At 41.8% G+C, this 12,554-nt stretch overlaps 1 pseudogene; it reads right to left on the reverse strand.

Moving 5' to 3' along the window:
- Nucleotides 1–5,284: 5,284 nt before the first annotated feature.
- LOC126957939 (U3 small nucleolar ribonucleoprotein protein MPP10-like) lies at nucleotides 5,285–8,605 on the reverse strand (annotated as a pseudogene).
- Nucleotides 8,606–12,554: the final 3,949 nt, after the last annotated feature.

Raw genomic sequence — 12,554 nt, forward strand, 5'->3', positions numbered from 1 at the left:
ACCCTGTCTCTACTAAAAATACAAAAATTAGCTGGGCATGGTGGTGCAAATCTGTAATCCCAGCTACTCAGGAGGCTGAGGCACAAGAATTGCTTGAACTTGGGGGGCAGAAGTTGCAGTGAGCTGAGATCACGCCAGTGCCCTCCAGCCTGGGTGACAGAGTGAGACTTGGCTCTGTCTCAAAAAAAAAAAAATACTGTTCACAGGATACACTTAACCATGAACACAAACTATCCACCACTTAAATTAGGACTTCAAAATAACCAGAACTTTTATAAAGAAGAACCCACTGGAAAAGGTCATAACTGGAGATTTTTAAAAATACATGTTTAAAATAGAGATTTTAGAAATGATATGAGTATTGATAATAAGGTCTAGAATTTGCCATGGGTGAGGTAGCTAGAAAGTTGTGTAGTGATAAGCTATTACAAAGGAAATGATTATTGGAAGTCATCAAGAAATCTGGAGGATAAGGCATTTGAAGTTTTATGCAGATAGATGCTAATGTTGCACATGATATTTGAAGTTAGAAAAACTGGCCCTTGGTCCCAGATCTGCCTTTTATAGGTTGCATAGTCTTTTTCTCAGCTATTAATATAAAATAGTGACAATAACGGTGATGATGGTGGTGTCTGGCAATGATGATGATGATGTCAGACGATGATATTGGTGGTGATAACAAAAATGATGACTGATTAACTTACCTATTCACAGCCTTAAGGACAGTATATGTGAAGGCAGTTTGTAAACTATAAGGCTCAATACAAATGTAAAATGTTGCTTTTATAATTTGAGGCATCACTTGGTCATTATATTAGCTGGGGTTCAACCAGAGAAACAGAACCAGCAGGAGATATATATTAAGAAATCTGATCGCAAGAAATTTGCTTATGCAACTGTAGGGACTGGCTAGGCATGTCCAAAATCCACAGATCAGGCCATAGTAAGAGTAAGCTGAATCCTCAGGCACGAGCTGAAGCAGTCCAAAGGCAGAATTTCTTCTTCTGGGAAGCCTCAATTCTGCCTTTAAGAACTCTCAACTGATTGAATCAGGCCCACCCAGATTATCTAGAGTAATTTCCACCACTTAAAGACAACTGATTACATGAAAAAATGCTCATCATCACTGGCCATCAGAGAAATGCAAATCAAAACCACAATGAGATACCACAGTTAGAATGGCAACCATTAAAAAGTCAGGAAACAACAGGTGCTGGAGAGGATGTGGAGAAATAGGAACACTTTTACACTGTTGGTGGCACTGTAAACTAGTTCAACCATTGTGGAAAACAGTGTGGCGATTCCTCAAGGATCTAGAACTAGAAATACCATTTGATCCGGCCATCCCATTACTGGGTATATACCCAAAGAATTATAAATTATGCTGCTATAAAGACACATGCACACGTATGTTTATTGCAGCTACTATTCACAATAGCAAAGACTTGGAATCAACCCAAATGTCCATCAGTGACAGACTGGATTAAGAAAATGTGGCACATGTACACCATGGAATACTATGCAGCCATAAAAAAGGATGAGTTCATGTCCTGTACAGAGACATGGATGCAGCTGGAAACCATCATTCTCAGCAAACTATCGCAAGAACAGAAAACCAAACACCGCATGTTCTCACTCAGGTGGGAATTGAACAATGAGATCACTTGGACACAGGAAGGGGAAAATCACACACTGGGGCCTGTTGTGGGGTGGGAGGATGGGGGAGGGATAGCATTAGGAGATATACCTAATGTAAATGACGAGTTAAGGGTGCAGCACACCAACATGGCACATGTATACATATGTAACAAACCTGCATGTTGTGCACATGTACTCTCGAACTTAAAGTATAATAAAAAAAAAGAAAAAATAAATTTCTTTAAATTAAAAAAAAAAAGACAACTGATTATGGACTTTAACCATATCTACAAAATATCTTGACAACACCACCTAGATTAATGTTTGATTGAATAATGGGGGACTATAACCCAGACGAGTTGGCACATAAAACTGACAATCACAGTCACATACTATTTTGTGTTCATGAGTTCATTATTTAGCTTCTTTGAGCCTGGGTTTCTACATCTCTGAAATGGGAATAACTATCTACTTCACAGGGCAGTCATGAGGATCCAGTGGAATCCTATGTGTTTAAATGAATGTTAACTATAGTAGTCTGCCTTATCCACAGAAGACACATTCCAAGACCTCTAATGGATGACTGAAAACCGCAGATAGTACCACATCCTATGTACACTTTTTCCTATATGTACATACGTATGATAAAGTTTAATTCATAAATTAGACATAGTAAGATATTAACAACAACTAGCAATAAAATAGAACATCTATAAAAATACAGTGGTCCCCCTTATCCATGCGGGATGCCCTCCCAGACCCCCAGCAGATGGCTAAAACTGTGGATAGCACTAAACCCTAGCCAAGGAACATCAAGGTCACCTTTTCACTTAAAGGAAGCACTCATTTACAGCTTCTCTTTGGTATATGCAAACTGCCGGCATCACTACTTTTGCACTTTGGGGGCATTATTAAGTAAAACAAGGGTTATTTGAACACAAGCATTGCAATATTGTGACAGTTGATCTGATAGCCAAGGCCACTACTAAGTGGCTAATGGGCAAGCAGTATTACAGTGCGGAAACGCTGGACAAAAGGATGATTCTTGTCCCAGGCAAGACAGTGTGAGATTTCATCACACTACTCAGCACGGAATGCAATTTAAAATTTATGAATTATTTCTAGAATTTTCCATCGAATATTTTCAGACCATGGTTGACCACAGGTAACTGAAACTGCAGGAAGTGAAACCATGGATAAGGGGGGACTACTGTATAAGAGTGAAAATTAAGGAGCTATCAACAGTAGGAAATTAAATTTAGCTAGCTAACCCTTATAAAAATGAAACCTAGACCCTGGGCCTCCCTGGCACCAACTCTTAGTTAACAGGAAAAAAAAAATTACCACCTGCCCATCTATCTCACTGATAACTTGTATAAATTTGTCAGCTACCTAAGAGACTGAGTGATTCACACCACAGTTCTTTAAAAAATAATTCTCATGTAAACAATTGTTTTAAAATGTTTCAGTAACACCAGCCTGTCATCCAAGTTGACACTTTCCCATGGTCCTGGACAAGGCTCAATTCCCTTGCTTTGTCCTTGGGGAGCTGAGCAGAATAATTGCTTTCAGTCTCACAATCTTCTGAAGCAATTCAGCTTCCTAATATTGATATTTAAATCAAACTCACTTTGAGTAGATGGCTGAGCCATCTCCTTTATGAAGGAGAAAAATCCCTGCACATACCATAAACCCCACATAAACCAAGCAATATAAAAGATTCAGATCAAGGTGAATAATATGCAAAATAAGGATTTCTTCTACATGCACAATAATGGTGCTTTGGAATTCATTTTTCAAAGTTGCGTCTTAAAGGTATGTTCTCCAGGCCAAAAAGTAATTGCAAATTCACCTCAGCAGGTTGAGAGAAACTCAGAATTTGTCTGAGAAAATACTTTTGCAATTTGTAGAGGATGGCATTTGGGAGGATATTAGGTTCTACAGCAGTTAGGATCGGGATTAATAGCCACAGGTAAGCAGAACCGAAATAACACTAAAGCTGATGGAAGATACAGTTTTTGTCAGTTCTCAAGAGTGCCAATCTTCCCAAATAGAGTTTCATTCACCTGCCCAATTTTCACTGGGTCAAATCACATTATATATTTCATAATCACCAATTCCCAGACAGCCAAGCAATTGAATACAATGAAATCCTTAAATGTCTCTCTTGCCCATGTTCTACAGTTCAACTCCATCTTTTCTTCTCTTATTTTTCTATATGCTTTATCCCAAATCAAAGATCAATTGGTCATAAGTATTTAACCAGCAACAATCTTTGAATGCCTACTATGTGTCAGGCACCTTTATAATAAACTGAGATTATAATAAAATATAAAATAATATTCTCTTGATTTCAGAGACCAGGACATGTGATAATTTTAAAAATCACTATAACATGAGATGTGAAATAAGATGTAGGTGAAAGTGCTCTAGGTGCCCAGAAGGAGAAACGCCAAATAGAGCTGAGCAGGGGGACAAGAAGTTTGAATTGCTTCTTGAAGGTGGGAAAGCGCCTTCCAGACACAACTGACACTTAATGAATATTTACTACATATCCTAAAGTCAGCTGAGTACTTTATGTGTGTTAAATAGAAACCACAGGCTGGGCTCGGTGGCTCAAGCCTGTAATCCCAGCACTTTGAGACTTCAAAATAACCAGAACTTTTATAAAGAAGAACCCACCGGAAAAGGTCATAACTGGAGATTTTTTAAAATACATGTTTAAAATAGAGATTTTAGAAATGATATGAGTACTGATAATAAGGTCTAGAATTTGCCATGGGTGAGGTAGCTAGAAAGTTGTGTGGTGATAAGCTATTATAAAGGAAATGATTATTGGAACTCATCAAGAAACCTGGAGGATAAGGCATTTGAAGTTTTATGCAGATAGTTTTATGCAGATAGATGCTAATGTTGCACATAATATTTGAAGTTAGAAAAACTGGTCCTTGGTCCATCTCAAAAAAAAAAAAAAGAAAAAGAAAAATAGGGAAGATTTGTTAGTATTCTGTGAGTTCCACAATCATGTCAAGCATATTAAAAATTCCTTAAATTCCTATTACCTTTTCCTGTTTTTTTTCACAAGAGGATTTAACTTCATCAGAATTTTTCTTTACATTTAAAACACCTGCATCTTCAGTTGCCTCATCATCCGGCAAAGCAAAGTTCACTCTTTTCAAGCTGTCTTTACATTGTTTACTGTCTTCACTTTCTTCCAGATCATCATCTTCATCCCTACAATACCAAAACTCCTATAAAAAGAAATATTATACTGCTTTCCATTAGAAAAACAAAAGGAAACATCTTTTCGGGCCGGGCGCGGTGGCTCAAGCCTGTAATCCCAGCACTTTGGGAGGCCGAGACGGGCGGATCATGAGGTCAGGAGATCGAGACCATCCTGGCTAACACCGTGAAACCCCGTCTCTACTAAAAATACAAAAAAAAAACTAGCCGGGCGAGGTGGCGGGCGCCTGTAGTCCCAGCTACTCCGGAGGCTGAGGCAGGAGAATGGCCTAAACCCGGGAGGCGGAGCTTGCAGTGAGCTGAGATCCGGCCACTGCACTCCAGCCCGGGCTACAGAGCAAGACTCCGTCTCAAAAAAAAAAAAAAAAAAAAAAAAAGAAACATCTTTTCCCTTAATAGAGTTCTTCTTTTATATGCCTAATGCAACAAAATACTCAGAACTTCCAAAACCATTCAGGTATTAAGGAACAGAAGGTATCATTTAAGTGAAATGCTATATAAGAAACAGAACAAAAAGCATCCAATATATAGAAAATAAATTGTTCATCAATCTATAATGCAAACCTCCTATCTCACAAAAATAACAGGATTTTTGGGGCACAAAACCAAATCAAAGTTCCTTGTAAGAAAGGTTTAATTGCTACTGTCAGTAACATTTTTCATAATTAAATGATCTCTAATATCCCTTTAAATCCAGAGACTTTTCTCTGGCTATCTTGAGAGTATCTGATATGACAGAATCTAACTTCTTAAAACAAACATGTGAAAACTACAAGTACAAATACATGATTGAGCAATTCCAGCTCACAATGTAAAGGATGGTTCAAAATACTCACATTTCAGAAATGCTTAGTTCTTCTGCTGCTGCTTCAACAATTTCATCATCTTGTTTGAACCCAGCTCATCATCATGATCACTTGCTATGTCTTCATCACTTTCGACTGGATCAAAAAAACTTTGTACTTCACATTTCTGAAACTTTTACCTGACTAAAATAAAAAGACTTTTTAAACTATTAGGAATAGAAAAATACCTTATTAACACATGTATATATACTTATGTATACTATATGTCTCCATTACTAACTTAATAACACTACAAGCCAAAAATAGTTATTAGGTGAAATTGGCAACTAAAAACACTACCATAAAACTATTGTAAGAACAACTGGAACATAAACTGAATGGAAGTACAGATTCATTTATAACTGATAAGATAGAGCACAATATTTCTTAGCTCTAAATCTTCTGACTACAATTACATCTCTCCTAGAAAAACAGAACAAAAGCTAATTGGAGGAGGATGAAAGTGCTCTCTCCTCTCTCAAAACTTTACCTTAAGTGTTTTACTTCCAAACAGTCCCCCCTCATCTTCATCAGAATCAATATCTTCAAAAAAATCAGTATCTTCCACCTCATCATCATTATCATCTTTTTGTTCCTCTTCTTTTTCCCTGTTTTCTAAATCGGCCTCATTTTCAGAGAGTTGGAAGAATTTCTTGTCTACTATGGACTTTTCTCTTGGTTTTCCATGTCCTTTGTTTTGCACCTTGCTCTGCTGTTCCAGTTTGTCGATATCAAAGTCATGGTCAGAATCCTCATCACTGAAAACTGGGTTTTTTCCTCAGATCGAATTTGCTTGAGTTTTTAGCTCTCTCACCCACTTCAGGATTGTCACCACCCATATCTGACATTTCCTCCTCCTCCTCTAAATCTTCTAGGTCCTCCTGGCCATCAGCCTCTGTCTCTGAACCATCCTCTTCACCCTCCTGTTTTTCACTCTCTGAGAGAAGACTGATACCTTCATCTTTGTTTCACTAACTGCACTCTGGAAGCATTGTAAAATTGGTTCATTTTGCAATTCCAGTTGTTGCAAAGTCTGCTCATCATCAAAGCTTTCTATCACAAGTTTTTGTAAAGGGCTTCCACAGATCCTACCATTCTCTAACATTTTATTAAAGTCATAAAGCACTTTTGTTAAAGAAGTGAACTTTGATGCCAATCCATCTTGAATCCTATAGGGAGGAATTAAATGAGATTTAGAGTTATAGGTAATAATTTCACAGCCCTCTTAATTAAAAGAAAAATAAAAACCCAAACTCTTATAAAATCAAATTTGAATGAAGTGTAAGTATAGATTCTGGCCCCAGCAACATATAAGCTGATGAGCCACACTGATATATGAAACCTGTCAACCAAGTATTTGTGAATCAGCTGTATAGATTTTAGGCAGGAAAAGCATTACAAATCTATTTGCTTGGAGATATATAGTGAATTAGCCTTAAATTACCAACTCTGCTACATTATATACCACTCCATTCATTTATTCCCTTATTCCTTCAGTGATCAACATTTACTTTGGCTACAGTGGTCAAGGAAAACCTCTCTTAGATATGACATCTGAGGTGAAACCTACAGATAAGGATAGTCTTATAAAGACCAGGAAACATGTATTCCAGGCAGAAGAAACAGCAAGAACAAATTCTCTAAGATGCAATTGAGCTTGGTAAGCCTGAGGAATAAAAAAGTGAGCATGGCTAGAGTGTGAAGGAGGCAGAAGGTAAAGTTGGAGAGTCTGATGGGAGCCAAATTCTGCGGGGCTCAAGGGTAAGAGTTCGCCATTTTAAGTGTAATAAGAAAACATGAGATTTTAAGCCGAAGGATGAAATGATGATTTACACTAAGGAAAAAGAAAGGGAGGAAGGAGGAGGAAGAAAGTAGAGTGATTAGAAGGTTGATGCAGAATTCCAGGCAAAGGATGATGGTGATTTAAGCTGGAGTTAGAGCAGAGAATATGCTGAGTACAGTTTGGAGGTATAACTGACAGGATTGCTAAGGAATTAGATACAGAATAGAGAAAAATGAAGTCATCAAAGCAGCAGCCTAGTTTTATGTGTGAGCAACTGGAAAGACAGAACTGCCATTTACTGTGATAGGCAAGGCTTGAGTGGTGGAGCATAGGGAAAGGACTTCAGAGGATGGCAGTATAGGTGGGTAGAAACAACATTCTACTCTATTTTGGACACAGTGCATTTGCGATGCTGAGAGTACCAAAATTAAAAAAATCGTTAAAAGCCGTACAGTGCGGATATCCCAGTTGCGCGCTACTGAATTCCAACTAAGCTCAGTCTGTAGTTGCTAAGAGCCGGGAACTCAAGGGAGAAGTTGGAGTTTGAAATATAAATGAGTTATAATTTTATAGATCATATTTGAAGTTCTTCAACAAAATAGGCATAAAACGCTTGTGCTGGAAAGAGGCATGAAAGTTCTAATTCTCAAGAAGCTTAGTTGGGGTGGGTAGACAAGTGACAGTTTGTACTTTCAATAACGTATGATGACAGGTAAACACTGAGTGCTTTAGGAGCACATAGGCAGAAGAAGAAACCAACACAGTTTGTGTGTAGGGGGATGGCGGCCGTAATAAGCCTCAAGGGGAGCTTCTAGGCGTTAATAGCTGAGGTCAGGTTGATTTCAATAACATTCAACTGAGAGATCCATACGGTAAAAATTTTAACAATTTTAAAAATTTTGATAGCCTAGGAAAGTATAAACCCTGAAATGTGGGGAAAAGTGATTTACATTTCCTCTTACCTTCCCCCAGCTCCACAATTTGCCAGGGGTCTGCAATCCGCTTCCACGTGAGACCGCCGTCGCACCCCAAGCCCGGGATCTGCGCACTTATGTGAGGATGCACTGGGGCCAGCCGGTGGCTTTGGGGACCTCCGTCAGACGCCGCTCCAGGGTCCCTCGGCGCCAGGCCAGTGGGGCCATGGCTGTCTGCAGCTCCTGACACAACGCTGCAAGCAAGGCAAGAGAAACCGCGCCGCAAGGATGTGCGCCGCCAGGAAACCGCACCGCAAGGATGTGCCTAGCGCAACTTGGGAGCTCAGAGCCAAAGTTCCCCTGCGCACAAGTTCCGGACTCACCCCAAGTCCGAGCCAATGGCAGCGCGAGCGCTTTCGCGTGTGCAGGGGGGCGGGAAATAAAAATTGCTACTGGTCAACCCAAGCACCTTTGAACTGTTTCCAAACCTCGTTTTGTATTTTTCAGGGGCCCACAAAGGATGGCGCCTCCTGGCTTTAATTTCTGCTTTAGGTAAAGTGGGCTGTTGTATGCAGTAGGAAATCAGTGGCCTTCGCCAGGCCCCCTGCCGGTGGCCCCGCCCTCCGCCGCGCACCTCCCTCAATCAGCAGCTGCTGGGGAGGCAGCGGAGATGGCTGGTGCTGAAGGCTGTGGCTGCCAATGCATTAGGTGAATACCGGGCGCCAGCAAAGGTCGCGGTGGGTTGGGGCGCGTGGGAATGGAGCCCGGGGGAGAAGGAGGCCTCAACGCGGCCAAAGCACCTTGACGATGCGCTGTCTCCCCGCGGGTGCGTTCTGCGGCCACTGCCGGCACCTAGGCAGAGGGTACCTTCCAGAAACGGCTCAGCTTAGTGCGGGAATGGCCTTCTTGTGCATGAGTCCCACTGCCACTCGGGAGCTGTGCGCCCTGGGCGCTGCACCTTCCAGTATGTGGGCGGGAGAGGCGGGGGATCTTGTCCAGAGGGTCCGACAGGACAGGGACTGAGATAAATGGAAGCCGGTAGGTAAGTGTTATTTTGCCGCTCACCCATAAAGAGGCTGGGGGAGAAAACAGAAAGGAGAGCAAGTCCTGTTTAAAAAAAAAAAAAAAAATCTGGCCAGGAGCGGTGGCTTACGCCTGTAATCCCAGCACTTTGGGAGGCCCAGGCGGCGGATCACAAGTCAGAAGACCGAGACCATCCTGGCTGCTACGGTGAAACCCTGTCTCTACTAAAAATACAAAAAATTAGCCGGGCATGGTGGCATGCACCTGTAGTTCCAGCTACTCAGGAGGCTGAGGCAGGAGAACAGCGTGAACCCGGGAGGGGGAGCCTGCAGTGAGCCAAGATCACGCCACTGCACCCCAGCCTGGGCAACAGAGCAAGACTGTCTAAAAAAAATAAAATAAAATAAAATAAAATAAAATGAAATAAAATAAAATACAGGGCCTGAAGGTGAGTAATAGCAAGATGGCTGTCACAGGACCTACAAAGGGGAGAAGCCATGTCGCCCAACTCCAGAGGTTGGTATAAGAGTTTGAGAGGCGTTGTCTGATTTCAAAAGCCTTTTTATGTAAATGCCGGGCAATGTCTCATACTCTCCCTGACTCGTTAGTGTAAAAGCAACACTCTTCCCCTAAGAAGGTGCAAAGTCCTCCTTTCTCAGCAGCAAGGAGGTTTAGGCCTCAGCAGTTTTGGAAAATCACTGCTGCCAAAGAGTATATTTGGGATTGTAGAGTAAGAATAGATTTTGTTATTTCTCGCAAACAATCTGAGACACCCTTTGAGAGTGTGCGGTAGTAGGAGAGTGAAGTGGACAAACCTGCTATTCCAGTTCCTGTAGCAGTGGCCATTCCTAACCCTATAACTAGGGGTATTAGTTGTATGGCCCTGCACTGATGGACTTGTGCTTTGAGATGCATTGATAGGGTTTGATTTCCTGGGGCAATATCAATGTTGGGACTTAGGAAGACTAAGGTGCAGGTGCCTGTCCAGTTGGTGGAGAGGCAGATATGGGTTGAAGTTCCACATAAGAAGAATATGTCTGGCCAGGCACGGAGGCTTACATCTGTAATCCCAGCACTTTGGGAGGCCGACACGGGTGGATCATGAGGTCAGGAGATTGAGACCATCCTGGTTAACACAGTGAAACCCCGTCTCTACTAAAAATAATAAAAAAATGAGCCAGGCATGGTGGCAGACACCTGTAGTCCCAGCTACTTGGGAGGCTGAGGCAGGAGAATGGCGTGAACCTGGGAGGCGGAACACTGGAGCTTGCAGTGAGCCAAGACTGCGCAACTGCACTCCAGCCTGGGCAACTCCATCTCAAAAAAAAAAGAAAAAAGAATATGCCTTGGCTGTAGACAGAACTGGTTGTGTATGTTAAACAGGTGTGTGAGTTTGTTGTTTTCATTTTCCCATACCCCTAGAGTACTTGCCAAGGTAGCTCTGGTGAGCAGCTGGAAATGGGTATGGGGAGCAAACTGAGTGGCTCCCTGTGTTCTATTTTCCCATTGGAGAGAAAACTGTTTTGTATCTACTGGGAACCATTCAAGGGAGTGATTGAAAAAGGGGATGAGAAGGCAATCATTAATGGTGGGGGCGCTGCTGCAGGGAATCCAGGAGTGAATGGTCATGCAGGGAGTACGTTTGCCGTTACAAAACCCGGACTGTTTGTTAAGCAGGGAGGAGGTGATGATTTTTGGAGGCCCTGAGAAGCGGACAAGCCATCTGAATGGAGCTGTTTGGGTGACTCAGAAGTTACCATGATCAGTTGGGGCTTGAAGTTGTAGCGTGTAACTACACTGATAGGATAGTAGGTGCCCCAGGGGCAGGCCTGATAACAGGTTGTGCTGGATGCATAAAGGGGCTTGGAAAGTTAAGACAGTATTTGTGGTTATAGGGTCGTGTATGGGCTTTTCACTGCTCATGTAATAGGTGTGGTTGGAAATGTAAGAGAGTAAAAGCTGGATTGCGCATCCTGTTAGGGCATTCTTGGTAAGCTTTGGGGAAGCCGAAATCTAGGAATTATTTCATGAATTAGGACTTTAACCACTTCCCCAGCCTTCTCTGTCTTACAGGGGAAGGCTTCTATCCAATTTGTAAAAGTATCGACACAGACCAACAAGTATTGAAATCCCCTTGGCTTAGGCATATGGGTGACATCTAACTGCCAGTCCTTTCCAAGATAGTGCCCTGTTCTTTGTTCCCCCAGAGGGGCCTTACAATGGACCAAGGGATTTTTGCTTTGGCACACCTCACAGGCTTTGACTACTTGTTGGATGGTCTGGAGGATATTTGGCCCTGTAAATAAGGATTTGACCATTTGATGAGTGTTTTCAATACCCATATGAAAAGTTTGGTGAAGGGTCTTAAGTATTTTCCATTGACTGGCTTTGGGCATGAATACCTTTCCCTCTTCTGTCATTAACCACCCGAGGGGAGGAAACTACACCCCCATGAAAGTCCCCATTCTGTTTCAGTCAGGGAATTCTGGGGCTTAATCTCTTGCAGGGGGTTGTTCCATACCAAGGGTCCTTCCATAGATATTTCTAATGGGAGGTTCAGCCTGGCAGCAATTTTGACCTCAGTGTCTGTCCGATGATTTCCTTCTGCCTTTTCTCCTCCACCTTTTTGATGACTTTGGCAGTGTAAGACTGCCATCTCTTTGGGTTTTTGCACTGCATGCAATAACTTCATGATTATCTTGTGGTATTTAATGGGGGTTCCCCCAGAGGTTAGGAAATCCCTTTCTTTCTATATTGCAGCATGGGCATGTAGGATAGATAAACATACTTTCTATCTGTATACACATTTATTCTTTTTCCCTTTCCCAGTTCTAAGGCTCAGGTAAGCACCACCGGTTCTGCTAACTGGGCACTGGTCCCTGGGGGAAGACGCTTACTTTCAAGTACTGTTACATCACTAACTATGGCATAACCTGCCATTCGTATCCCATTCCTCACAAATGAACTTCCATTGGTATATAGCTTAAAGTCAGGATTAGCTAAGGGGACTTCTAAGAGATCATCTTGGGCGGCATAAGTTGACTACAATTTATTGGCAGTCATGCTCGATTGGTTCCCCATCCTCTGGGAGAAAAGTGGCAGAGCTGA

The sequence above is a fragment of the Macaca thibetana genome, chromosome 7 (assembly GCF_024542745.1).
Source record: "Macaca thibetana thibetana isolate TM-01 chromosome 7, ASM2454274v1, whole genome shotgun sequence".
NCBI classification, from domain to species: domain Eukaryota; kingdom Metazoa; phylum Chordata; class Mammalia; order Primates; family Cercopithecidae; genus Macaca; species Macaca thibetana.